The sequence below is a fragment of the Anarhichas minor genome, unplaced genomic scaffold, assembly GCF_050575085.1.
Source record: "Anarhichas minor isolate MPS153535 unplaced genomic scaffold, ASM5057508v1 ptg000022l, whole genome shotgun sequence".
NCBI classification, from domain to species: domain Eukaryota; kingdom Metazoa; phylum Chordata; class Actinopteri; order Perciformes; family Anarhichadidae; genus Anarhichas; species Anarhichas minor.
This window is the reverse complement of record NW_027466468.1, coordinates 822,650-836,268: the sequence shown is the minus strand read 5'-3', so window position 1 is coordinate 836,268 and position 13,619 is coordinate 822,650. Positions and strand designations below refer to the sequence as shown.

The following is a 13,619-nucleotide window of genomic DNA, read 5'->3' as shown; positions in this document are numbered from 1 at the left end:
AGTGTCTTTGTGAATTTGCAATAATGTCATGTTTCTGAATGAATGCAGTCATAATGAAATGATGGTTCTTAAATTACTATGTTAAATAGTTTTACAGCCAGTAGTCACTAGTACTGTGTGAATGACATTATTTCCAGATACTGTTGTAAAATCTGCAGTCCAGATTGCTCTCTTTTACTAGCGATTGTTTCTTGTAAGTGCTGCTATATTGGATCCATGTCTCACGTCTAGGAAACATAGAGCACAAAGAAAGGAAGGAAAAGTTGCAAGAGGCTTTTGAAGACTCAGGAAGTTGTAGCTGCTTTAATGGAGACTTTCGATATGAGTTATTTACCTTATCTCTAATACGCTGCTGGGCAGTCTTTGCAGTGGTGGAAGGAGTACTTTGTAGTAAAAGGACAAAGGTATGAGCATAATATTCTTAAAATACCCAAAGTGAACTTATTCATTATGTGGAAAGGCCCAAATCAGAATAATATACAATTCCTATGATAATGATTATTGATGCATTTATCTTTGTATCACTTTGATGTTGCAGCGGTTAAATGAAAATGCATTGAAATCCGAAAAGTAGTTAATCAAAGCTTTGAAATAAATGTACAATATTCCCCTGTTAGCGGAGTATAAAGTAGCATACAATGGAACTGCTCAAGTTAAGTATAAGTACATCTAAATAATACTTGAGTAAATACAGTTTCCTTCTACTGCTCCCTTGTGTTGAAATGGATATGCTTGCTCGTTCAGTGTTACAGTAGCCTGGATCAAATCAAAATTATCCAATTTGACAGCAGTTCCGAAGTAAGACATGATGTTACTCTGGCCACAAAAATGTAGTCTTTGATCGGAGACATCCAGCTGCCAAAAATGCCAAAAAAGGCAACAAACTGACAAAAGCTGCATGTCAGAGGAATGGAATGAGACTCGGGTTAATTACAGCTCGGATGAGAGTAAGATAAGAATTGGGAGGACAGTTCATTATTTGACTCTGACCTTAAAGGAATGATCGGCAGCGGGGCCGCTGGAACTTGAAGTGTGAAGAAAGGTCATTATTATACAGGTCGGGTGTGTCCATGCCAGTGTTTGATTTTCCCAGGAACTGAGCAGCTTCATTAACCAGATGTTAGTTCAGATAGGAAGTGACTCGCTGACCATTTCTGTTTATTTATTTTAATTTCCTTATTCAAAAACGATGCATGATCTACAAATGACTCAGCGTCTGAAAGACTTCTGACCACAAGCAAATGAGTCATACCGACAGACTGCACTCTCATCGGCAGCTTCCTGGCTACCAAATCTAAAATTGCAAAGTTGAATGTCCTGTAGTTAATGACAAACTCCCTACGGTTGGATCATGAATACGGAGACACAGAGAAATGTGTGATGTTGCATATACAGTATATAAACGTACAGAATTGATATATTAGCACTCATCTTTTTTCTATTTCTTTTTCCTTCACCGATTGGAACTGTCCTTCTGAAAAACTGAAAATACATGTTCATTCTGAGGACTTTCCTTCTGGCTGGCTGCACCCTCAAGGACTTCAAGCGATTCAATATAAAGTAGAGCCTGTTCCTCCCTTGATGTCGTTAAAAGTTAAAGTATCCGGCAGTAACGGCACAATATGCCGGGAACTCAGAGTCGCTGTAAATCTCCGTAGAGCTGAGAGGAACTGCAGAGTCGAGGGATGCATCTCTATTGGTTTCGTCACGTGAGCGACCACTTTCAAGTGGACATATAGATAGAAATATTAATTTAACAAAAAAAAACTTGCACATTTACAGTCTAAATCACACAGTGGAGTCTCTCTTTTACTATATATTTAAATTGTTTTCGTGTTTATGTGTTTATTCTATGTATGTACATGGAGAGCAACGAAAAACCAGATTCAAATTCCTTGCATGCGTACGCATACATGGCCAATACAGCTGATTCTGATTCTGTACAGTTGTGAGAAAAACCTCTTGACACACAGAAAGTGGTCATTTGAAATTGGGCGTGTAAATACAAAAATGTTCCCTCTCAGATAAAGCTGGATTCATCAACAATGATTGAACCTTGCCAATATCTCCGAAGATATTTACAAGTCTTCAGTGAGGATACGACATTCATTATAAGCACAGGAGTGAAGTCTGATTGTCATCAAACTGTTGAGATCAGTTGGCTTCTGTGAGGTCTGAACTGTGTGGTCTATGTTGATGAAGATAGGGCAGGACAATGGATTGTGCAACTCGTGTTATTGTTGACTTGTGGAACAGCAACTCCCTTTTTTGTCTAGTAGTCCACCACATGGGAATCACATCAAATTCCTGTAGTGTTTATTGTGTGTCAGGCTTTTTCTTAGCATGTTCCAGCTGTCCTGAATCCCTCCTACCGTTCTGCTACATTTCTATTGTTTGGAAAACTTCCACGTTGTTATTCTCACTTCTGCACATCAGCACAGGGCTCTCTGTGTATCCCGTTTCACACCCTTGTCCAGAGTCCCTGAAGCAATTTTGTACACAATTCAGGACATTCCTCTGACATGGTTATCCCTACATCCCTGCTAGGAAATGCATCGTGGGTAGTTTCCCCTCCCTGTTGTTGAGCTATTTTTGGTGAGACCCGGGGGAAAGACCTTAGAGTCGGGCTGACCCACAGCTGTGATTTGACTTAGTGTCCCCCTCATGGTGAGCATGACCAGAGCCAAAGGGAAGCCTGCACTGTTCAACTTCCTCATTTTGACTGTTTGCTCAAGAAGTGAAAACTGTGTGTGAGCCTGTAGCTTCGGTTTCCTGAGCGGGTGATGCCATTAGCGTCACAAAAGCAAGTGGGTGGTGTGGAAACGTGTTTTCATGAAGCACATAATCAGTTTGCCAAGTGCAACGGCAGCACAACAAGCTGTAAACACGACGTTATTGGCAAACTGTTGGCAATGTACACAACCGTAGACTCACAGCCACAATAGCATTCCTTTGGAGGAACTTGTTTCCGGGGACCTGGATGTAATTACAATTTTCTTTCTCCTTTTCTTTTTGTTCTCCACCAACTCCTGAGGGAAGTATCTGGCTCTTTAGCAGCTTTAAATAGTAAAAGAAAAGTAAATAAGATTGGAAGAGATAAGCTATAAACTTTAGTTCAAAGTTTAACAAAGACAGCAAATGCACAGTCTGCCCTCATTTTAAGTATAGGGCTTTGGGGACATCCAGCAGACAAGAGTGACTTACTGAATGGACAAAACAATGAGGAAATGCTCTCAGGGACTTCACCATATACTTTATGTGCTATGTTTGCAGTGCAGCTGATAGGCCCAGCGATATCCATCCTTTCAGGATACAATGAAACAATAAAAAGCAAACATGCACCACTGCACATACACGACTGGTCTGTTAAAGGAAACGCATTAGAGACGACGACTTTTCCCCTCATGCGGTACGTGTGCTGCACTGTTGGTTTTTCTCAAGGGACAGGACTCGACGCTCAGCAAATTAACTTTTGGCTCTCAGTCAGAGGAGGATCATGGCGGGCTTATCAGACTCCGAGAACAAAGAAAGGCTTCACCAGTTTAGGACTAAACGTTCACGTCCGATTAACGTAGAACTACTATTTAAGTAGCTGCTATTGGAATAGAGAGGGACCATTATCCTACAAAAACATTCATATATTCATCTTTTATGAAGGAATTATAATGAGTCAGTTAAAACTGAAGCCTTGTCTTTGGGTGTCATTCACAGTTCTCTCTCTCATGGGTCCACTTGATATCTCCATGTTGGGTTAATGAGTGTGGTGCTATGCTGCAATTTAAGAATACGTGTTAATCTTTAATCCACACATTCAGACAAACACCTGCTTGACCAGACAACGCCGTATACTGCAACTACGGCTGCTATTTACTTTACACGGGGCTTATAAATTCTTTTGCATGTTGGACTTTTATTGGCTGAGAAGCATCCACCTGCGCCAGCCTCAACACCGCAAGCCCGATGAATGTTAGGAGACCCATTTAGACGGCCTGATTGCATTAATGTGCTATATATAACTTTGACAATCTTTCACCCGCTGACACTCATCCTCTCTTTACAGTATATTACACAATGCATGCACACAGTGTGTGGCACTGCAGTTAACACGCTGCGGCCCTCTTTGTCCGTGCAATCTGTAATGCTTTTGTCTCCCTCCGTCTGAATGTCACCCAGTCTTTTTTCTCTCTGCATAGTAGAGGGGAATTTGACACTCTCTCACAACACATTAGATGTTGAAAATGCCTTTTTGTCCCCGCACAAAGCTGCATGGAAACCTCTCATTTAGCCTCACGAAATACCCCCTAACTGTGTGTGACTGTAATTACTGAATTAAAGATCTCATCTGCCGTTGCAGCGGGAACGCAGAGTCGGTGCTTGTGCCAGACTTAATTTGATCCTTTCACTCATGTTCTCCGTTGTTCCCTTTCAACTTGACGCCCTTGTTTGCCTTTGTTGCAGCTTCGAAATTTTTGCTCATTTCTTTCAAACACTTCACCGCCGTACACACTAGCACACACACACACACAAACAGAAGTATTATTATGGAGGGCGGCTCTGACCTGTGAAGGCGGAGAGGGTGGGGTGTGGTGGGGGGGGATCTGTTGATCTATACAGTGGGACGTGTTTGATAGGGAGAGTTGAGAAGGTACATAGATTGTGAGAGAGAGAGAGAGAGAGAGAGAGAGAGAGAGAGAGAGAGTCAGAGATCCGGCGGGACACACTCGGATCAAAAAGAAGAGAGGGAGTGAAGAAAACACTGTCAGGGAGAGGGGGGCAAAGTCGCAGCGGTAACTCTTGAGGCTCCAAAGTTCTTCACTGCAAATGTTCAGCATGGAGTCCTTCTGCTCGGGCAAAGGTAAGCGAGCCGTTGCGTGTACTTGTAAGTGAACAGAGCTGCAGCTGAAAAGGAGAGAAAGGAGACGGGTAGCGAAGCCAACAGGTAAAGTGATACAGGTGGAGAGCAGACGGAGAGAGGGTTTTTTTTCAGGCTGTGGGTGGGACTGCACAGACTATAAAGCAGCAGCAAATGCGTAGCACGTGTCCGTCTGAATGACTTGTCGGGCTTGGAAAACATGAAAACGGCACATCATGTGACGATGGACACGTGTCACTCGTCAGATTTTGCCATGACACTGGAGAGATGCTGTTCCTCAAGTGTCGCTGGTTGCCTTGAGACCAGGATGTGTTGCAACTCAATGAGCTGGACTGCTTCATGGCAACATTCCACTGACAGGATTTTATTTATTTGTATTCCTGAATTAGCCTGTAAAAGACAAAACCATTTGGTTATTTCATCTGTAATACGATTTATATCTCGATTTACAGTATATCAGGATCGTGACCTTAAATATCACATACACACAAATAGATTTTGTACGGAAACAGAAATAAAAATGCATAATGCATGTTTGCATATGTGCATGTGATGGAGAGTATCTGGGAAGACTATTTTATCACCGATAGTCACTTGTTCTGTCAGCTGGAAGTTTATTTGGTTGCCAATAGAACTTTGTCAGAATACAAGTCTGCATAGTATATAACATCATAACAACAAAGTATGTTTGAATATGACTGTAACAGTAGATTTTCCAGCTGTTATGACATTATACAACCATGCAACAATGAAGTACGAGGATACCTTCAGGGGATGGGTACGAGTTCAGCTGCTCGGTCTGGTGTACAATCAGCGCTGAAACAATTAATTGATTATCGTCAACATTATTAGTAATGGTTTAAGTAATTTGCTGGTTTAAGCTTTTCTCGTCTGTTTTATATAATTAGAAATTGAATACCTTTGGTTTTACTATTATTTTGAGATCTGAGAAGTACACATTTCCTTTTTGTAGAATAAGTAATTGATCAGTTAATTAAAAAACAATCTACACATTAATTGATAATGAAAGTGATTGTTGCAGCCCTAAATAAAACTGAATTCACCAAAGATGATAATCTGTAAATGTATTCGGTGTAGCACCTTACCTGGTAGTGACATGGGTAGTGAGGTCAATCAAATACAGTGTCAACAAAGACCCCGGATGGAAAAAACCAACATCAAATGTGGCCAATGCAGTTCCGCTGTATTTGACTTGCTGTAGAGTAGAATGGCTCAGGGTCACAATAATGCATTAAGAGATGCATGGAAGTAAACGATGGTACTATCAAGTTGTCTTCTATATTGCAGAAGACCTCGTGAGCCTGACACCAGTTGGCATTTTGAACCAACATACCGTTTTCCCCACAGCGCCTGAAGAGCATTTTCTTCTCTGTCTGCTGTGTTTGTCGCTGGATCAGTGTGTCATCCACATTTTGTTTTGCCTATTTGCTTTTCTTGTCTGTGCTTGCAGGGGAACACAAGACAACGTGCTTCAAAGCGGCTAATGGTTGTCTGTGCTATAGTATAATGGACTGCAGGTTACATGTCCTCATTCCGATCCTCAAAACATGCTATTTTCCCAGAATTGTCAGGGGTTTGTTTGTTTTATTCTTCTCGAGAAGGAGCAACATTTTGCAGGAACCAAACCTCAATGAACAAAACTGGCACTAATAATCTGCTATCTGTTTGTTTTTTTAAATACATATTTTATTATTCTGCCACAGATTGAAAGCAGACATTGTGATTTAAGAATTCCCTGCTTTGTGCAAAGGCTATAGATTTGGTGTGACAGAGCTGATATGTGGTCCTTACTCAGTCTCAATGTACTGACGGAGAAAGTTCTGCATTAATCTCATAATGCCGCATCAAAGATGGATTAAACCTTTCGAGGTGTAACTCAGAATAGATGCTGACTGTGGCCGTGCAGTCCTACAGAGATATACTCTCTTCCCTTCACTAGCGGCTCCCTAATTTGCCAGTTTATGCCCCCGTTTTAGCAGCCTGAGCAGTACCGTATATTACCCTCCGTGTGCTCTTGCTGACTGCGATGTTGCCGTGCTGCTGACTCTCAGTCCAGAGCCCACAGGGGAGGGATTCTTCCTCTCACTCAAAGGCCTTTTTGCTGTGGCACTCTCTGGGATTAGCGAGGACGAATTTCCCGCTGAGAGCTTCCATCAGGCCGCAGCACGATTCAAAGACCTCCCACAGAGCGAGAAGAAGTAAGGCACTGTCAGTTAGTGTTTGTGTCTGTCCGGTGGAGGTTTGTCTGTCTGGCAGTGATCAGTGTTTCCCGACACTGCAGGAGTGAGAGTAAAAGCCAAGGGCAGGTTTCTGGGGCTGTATTGACTGGTGGAATGTGTGTTAGGTTGTTGTTGGATAGGGGTAGTTTGCAGTCTGGGCAACCAAAGAGGAATGCGTATCAAAACAGGAGCTACAGACATCCAAGAGTTGATATCACTGCATACTTTCATTTTGCATAGTATCATTTCTTTCTTTTTTTATTTACAATTTTGGTCTTTGACAAGTGGCACTCCAACTATTTCACTCATACAGGTCATTTTGCTTTACATAGTTAGTTATATTCAGTTTGTGCAAATAATGTTTTCTGAGGACTTTTTATGTTTGAGAAAAATTCCCTCATGATGTCATCGAGTCATCTTGAGTTCTGTTTGAAACATCAAACAAATATTTATTAGTGGAGATGGGAAGTAGGGAAAGATCTATTGACTGACTCCTGAGTTGCATTGTGGGATTTGTAGGATTCAGTGTTTTTTAAGCTAAAAGTCAGGATATCTTGGCATTTGCTTCTGTGATTTTAACTTTTCTTTTTTTTTTGGAGATCTGTCTCTTGCAAGTCATCCAACTTTCTATCTTTTTCCAGCTTTTAACTACATCTCACAGTCTTCTGTAAAATAGAGCAGATACAAACAGTGACATCACTAAACAAAGGTCTACTTCGGCAATTAACACAATTAATCATAGGGAACCAACTGCACTCATTTTCTGCCTGGTCAGACTTTGTAGTACACATGCCCCCTTAATGAACCGAAAGCAGGGCCAATCACACTGGCTGGATGCCGCCCCATGACAAATAAATGGGCTCTGAGAGTCCCTTTCCTAACAAAGATAATGCTTTCCTGTCCCATGATGTTGTCCTTGATACGCATATTTTGAAGATGTCACTATCCGGCAGCAGACCGTCCATCCGGGAAATGTGACCATGGGATGTTCCAGAGGAGAGTCTGACTGCTCTTTCAGGATGCTTCCTCTCACATGTTGTTGTTCTGTATTTTATATTTATTTGATGAGTCCCCAAGCTTACAACACGACGTGATTCTGGCAGCAGTTGGTATCACATGTCACTTATCGTACGAGCGACACAAGGCAGCTTTGTGACCTAGAAATAATGGGACATGATGTCTGTAACTGCTGTAGATTTCTCTGGCTCAGTAGTGAATTTGAAGATGCTACAGAACCGTTGTTAGTGTCCAGCTTTCTCCCGTTTGACGCATTTCTCACGCCTGTTTTTAGACACTTTTTTAATTGATTCTCTTCACTTTGATATGCCACCTCTGTGCACCAATTTCCGACCATACACACTACCTAATGTAGTCATATCATGCTTATATGGTTTGTTATATTAACAGGAATGGGACTGGATGGGGAGTCAATTGATTGACAGAAAAATGAATATGCAACTTCTGTTATAAAAGAAAAGTTGGTACCCTGAAGACGTGACCTAAAACTGTGCTGGAGGTTTTACTCATTTTAGACCAAATTAATTGATGCATCGATAAAATGATTGGCTGAATGAATGAAAATAGTTGTTAGTTGCAACCCTGAGCCTCATCATCGGCTGTTTTTTCAACTGAAAAATGTTTAGTGTTTTCACAGAGACATGAGTCTTGCATAGTGTTAAATATCCCTATCCTAGATAAAGTAATAAGGTGGCTGGATTCTTGTTTATTGAGGTGTAATATTCTGAAGCAGACATAACCATTTAAAATGAGCTGCAGAATGTGAAGCATGGGGGACCCCCCCCAAAAAAAGAAGTAAATCCTTAAAACCTTAAAAGCTGCCCACTAAAATGTAATCATCCTCACCATAACCTAATAACTTATTACGTCAAATATTTACCACATGTATTCACCATAACCACCTGGGACACGCACAGGAAACTGCACTGGTGCTCATGTGGGGAATGTCCTGCACAGTAGCGGGGCGATGTGGGTGGGAATCGCTGGGGCGCAGAGTGGAGTGACCCCAGTGTGAAGGACAGCTGTACAAATCTGACCCTTTCTTCACAAATACTTTCAGAATGTTTAATAAGCTTAGTCTATTTTTCTGGAGCTTGAACATCAAATCTGGTTTACTGTGTTACTTAATTCTCATAATTTTTCTTATCTTCTTATCAATGTGTATCTTGTCGACGCTAGGGCAGTGAAAGGTAAAGGTAGAAACTTACAGTGATGGAAGAAGTATTCAGATCCCTTTCCTTGTGGAAGTATTATCAGCAAAAGTATCCAAAGTAAAAGTATAGTCATTGCTGCATTAATGTGTGTGTGTGTTGCATTTCCTGCTTTAAGGTTGTGCAGATTGTAACTCCTTTATATACTGTTGGATAGTTTAATCCACAGCAACGCATCATATTCTATTAGATCATCGTATGTTGGTAGCGCTGCTGTCCTGTGAGAACCACATATCTGTGAAAAAAAACAAACATTAACAAACATTCATGTTTTTAGCTTTGTGACAATGCAAAAAAAGAAAATCTTAAAAAGGAGACTTTTCTCAACACATAAAGCAACACATCATCCTACAGTTTTACAACAAATTTTTATATTCATAATAACTTCATTGAAAAATCGTAATCTGAAAAGTAACTGCAGCTGACGGACAAATATAGTGGAGGAAGAAAGACAATATTGACCTTTGAGATGTAGAGTAAAAAGGAGAAAATGTGCCTAAAATGGAAATACCCTGGTACATTATAAATACATTACCTGCAGTAGTATTAGTAAATGTACTTAGTTACATTCCTCCACTGGCAACTCTATTATAATTGATTTAGACACCAGATCCAATGTTCCCTTTACACATGTCGCTATGTGCTTGATGAATTATGATACTCACCAAATAATTATTATATCTTACAAGTTATCAATGTCTCAGTTTGTCCACATGAATTATTCTGTATACCATAATGGAGTTTGGAAGGTATGGTGTAAAGGAATTTGAAATAGTATAAGAGTGTGGTGACCCGGCTGAAATACTTTGTAACTTAGCGTCATGCTTTGCAGCACACAGCTTGCTTTTGTTCTCTTTGTCCAGTAGATGGTGATATTAGCCAGTTTAGCTTGACTTTGCCTCCTGGCCGTGTTGTTCACATCCAGGGATTATTCTTGCTTAATCGTCCGTGCAGCAAGATTCCCGAGATCAAGATCTCTCCTCTCCTTTTGTGCAAAAATCCTTTCACCTGACGCAAACTTCCCCCGAGGCTCAAGCGTGGTGATTAATTTGTAACTCGGCTCTTTGTCGGACAGCTATGAAAACCCCGAGTGCCCCAGCGTGTGGTGAAAGAAATGCTCCCAATTGACTGAAGTCTTTGCAAGTGTCTCTGCTTAATCCAACACACTTGGAAGAGTTGGTTACAGTTCAACAGATGTGTCTGTGAGAGATGTAGTAACTTCACCCACATTTGTATTTTGTTATATAACATGGCATACTCGTATCTTTATTTACCACTGATGAGATTACACTAATACTTTGTTTTTTCTGTCTGTTTTTTCAGGTGAGTGACTCTTCTTCTTCTGTGGTTTCACTGTTGCCGGAGGATGGTCCGGAACATCTGAATATCTGAACCAATAAGTACTGCATGGATTTATGAAAGAGACGCTTGTTTGAACTCTGAGTGTCACATTTTCCTTAACGACACAGTTGCATCACTAGTTCAGTGATGGATATTCTGTGCTACACACTTAAAACCCTCATACACTCACTGCAGCACATGCTTTTAAAATTTTTTTTTGCTGTCTTGAAAGAGAAGGGCTCGGTCAAGACCTGCCCTCACAGGCCATCGGTTTCCTCAGAAGTACATCTAGAAGTCTTCTCGTCCCAGTTTGATAAACCAGCAGAGGGCCCTTTAACACCTGGGTGTATAGCTTGGCCCCCATAACAGAGCATTAGGTGAAAGTATGAACAGTATGTTTTCTTCCAGTGTTTAAGGAGCCATGGAGACTCTGTTGGGGGTTCTGCTTATGTTGATATCTGCTGTGCAGTGAAGGTAGAGCGACAACAGGAGAAATAGCATCAAATGTTGCTGAAACGAATGTGTGGGCGTGTGATTGAAGGGTGGGGTGGGGGGGGGGGGCGAACAATGCCAGCTCAGTTACTCTGAACTCTACTCATAAAGCAAAAATGCCAAGATCTTTGTGTGTGTGCTCGTGTGTGGTCTACCAATGTCGGCAAACTTGCGTAGGGCTCCTTACTGACCATGTGATAGATAGTACTACAGATATCTCTCCGCCCTAGCTTTTCGGCTTCACATTTCTTCACCCGAGGGTGAGTAACCACTCCTGCCAAGACCTCGTCACACCTCACATGGGTGCTCTTTAGAAAGCGAGGTGGATCGTGTCTGAAGCTGATCCAACTGGTTTGGCTTTCCCTTCAAAGGGCATGCCGCTTTTAAAGCCATCAGACACTCGTATCGTATCTAATTCCCCTGCAGCACATGTGTCGCTGTCTGGCTTCGGGTTTTGCCACAAAGAGTGTACTGGCCGTATGCCTTTTTCTGCCGTGCAATTGTATATATGTGTGTGAGTGCAAGCAACACAACTGTCCCCACACCTTTTTATCAGTGCATTCAGTCATGGATTGATTGCGGTAAAATCTTTAAAAGCTCATACTGTATCCTGAGAGGAGGCCTTTTTTTTTTATTGCAAGTCGTGCTAAATGACCCCACTGTATTGTTCAATGTTGGAGCAGCTCCCGCTCACTGGCTTTTATTACAGTTTGGAAAGACAAGCCACCCATTGTTTGGACTGTTATTCTCTCTCAAAGGCAGGAGTTTCATTTTATAGGCGTCCCGGTGTGAAAACAGGATGTGGAGTCAGCTTTAGCCATGCCGATAAGGACGAGGGAAGAGGAAAGCAAAATGCCATCTCCTGCGGCAGTGAGGACACTTGAACCGTGGACATGAATAGCCTATGTCAAATAATACATTTACAACATGTCAACTGGAAACTCGATCATGTGGCTTAGTGTAGGTGTTCTCGTTGCCTCCAGTGTATTGTACTTTGAACATGCACCTTAACAGACCTCATATTTTATTAATCCGGTAGCAGAGCAGCTCTGGGTGTGGTGTATTATTTTCCCAGCGTTTCTGCCTTGGACTCTCGCCAGTCTCACAGACAATGCTGTGAAAAAAAATAATAATTAGAACTTAATAATTCAAAAGTGATCAATTAATATCTCACTCCACCCACTGGGTGAAGCTCTGCTCCTGCATGACATACTATGTCCTGTTGTTATTGTGGTTTAGTGGCAAGCACGGACTCAGTGCTGCATGAGTTTTTTTGCTCCATAGGTGCCAGGCTGTGCTTATTTCGGTCACATCGTTGCATGAAAGGACATGTTGGGTTACATTTGTATTTTTTTTACTCCAGTAATTATACTCTGCTGCACATGGGCTGTCATTCGGACAAGCAGAGAGCATTCCTGTAGTTGTTGGAGTACACGACTGAAAGAGCAAATGTTCATGGAATGTGTTCATTAATTATCATGTGTTCATTTCCCCCACCTTTCGTTTCTTCATACCTGTCTGCTATGCTACCGCGGTGGCAGCGGTCTGTCGTCGCCTCTCAGGCGACAGGAATTCAGGAAGTGAAGTCTAGCGTTGTGTGCATCAGATAAAACACACTTCGAAGCTCCACAGGGGCACTCTGAGGCAGAGGCGTGGTGACTTTCTCGCACATTGGAAATATGTCAACCGTCAGAGCTTCAGTAAAAAGAGCAGCAGCATTGATTCAAAATGCCACGGCTGTTGTGTTTCTTTCCCACACGATGGAGTTACAAGACCCTCTTGTGGGTGGTTCAGCTCAGTTTATGAATGTCACAGAGATTATAATGATGGTGAGTCACTCGCTGTCTGAAACAGGACTGCATTATGGGAGAATAGGCCTTTTCTTTTCTCAGCCACAAACAGACTAAGTTTACTGCAGGTCTTTCTTTTGTGAACGGAGCCCCTCGTGCGGTCACTTTTTTTTTCCCCTCTCCACTCTGAGGAAAGAAAGAATGCAACTGATTCATTCTCTCCAGATGGAGCCGCTTTATGGTAGTGAGGATAATAAATCACCTGTCTGTGTGTGTGTGTGTGTGTGGGGGGGGGGGGGGGGGGGCATGCATATGTGTGTGTACGGGAGGAGTAACCTGTATTTTGTTTGCGTGGGTACAATTGGAGGCTGATCGTCAGGATGCCTGTCTAAATATAAAGCTCAGCCTCTTCAGGTTACAATGCAAATCCTCACATTTGTGGCAGCCAGTCAGGAAAGTCGGAGCCCGGATCCTGTGTCGAGTTTTGTTGTTTAATAGCTGGTTGCCCTTGACAGCAGCAGGCCCACGTTTCCCCGAGACCTCAACCGTGGACGGCCACATGGTATTTGAATAACCTGTGGGCGCCGTTGCTACAGCGACCGAAGCCCGGCATGGCCACACCCATGTGTGGTTTGCAGACGCTGAGTCATCGTGC

General features: G+C 42.2%; 1 long non-coding RNA gene across 2 annotated transcripts; it reads right to left on the bottom strand.

Moving 5' to 3' along the window:
- Window positions 1-458: 458 nt before the first annotated feature.
- LOC142955190 (uncharacterized) lies at window positions 459-13,243 on the bottom strand. Of its 2 annotated transcripts, XR_012955810.1 has the most exons (4): window positions 12,388-13,243; window positions 5,980-12,288; window positions 5,639-5,689; window positions 459-5,263 (listed from the first exon to the last, which is right to left on the bottom strand). It is a non-coding gene; the product is annotated as an uncharacterized LOC142955190 (long non-coding RNA). The 2 variants fall into 2 exon arrangements; XR_012955809.1 differs by having other exon boundaries at window positions 5,980-13,243.
- Between the last annotated feature and the right edge of the window lie 376 nt (window positions 13,244-13,619).